Genomic DNA, 287 nt, shown 5'->3' with positions numbered 1-287 from the left:
GTCGACCCTTACATCGGATTAAGATGATATATGAGATATTATATGAGCAGGAGATGATTTTTTTTTTTTAGATCTGCTTAGTCCGTGAACTCGTTAGAATTGCAAATATATATATATTTCGACAAAGTACGTAGTAATAATACGTTTTAGGCAATTTTCAGAAGCATAGGCTTCTTTCATTATTTTGTATAGGAAACAGTTTAACATGCACTACTACTTCAGTACTACATCAGTTTATCACAAAGAATGACCAAAATAATGATGTAAAAGCGCATGCCGGTGTACCT

The sequence above is a fragment of the Zeus faber genome (genome assembly GCF_960531495.2).
Source record: "Zeus faber genome assembly, chromosome: 13".
NCBI lineage: Eukaryota > Metazoa > Chordata > Actinopteri > Zeiformes > Zeidae > Zeus > Zeus faber.
The sequence above is the reverse complement of the archived record's forward strand: the minus strand, read 5'-3'. Positions refer to the sequence as shown.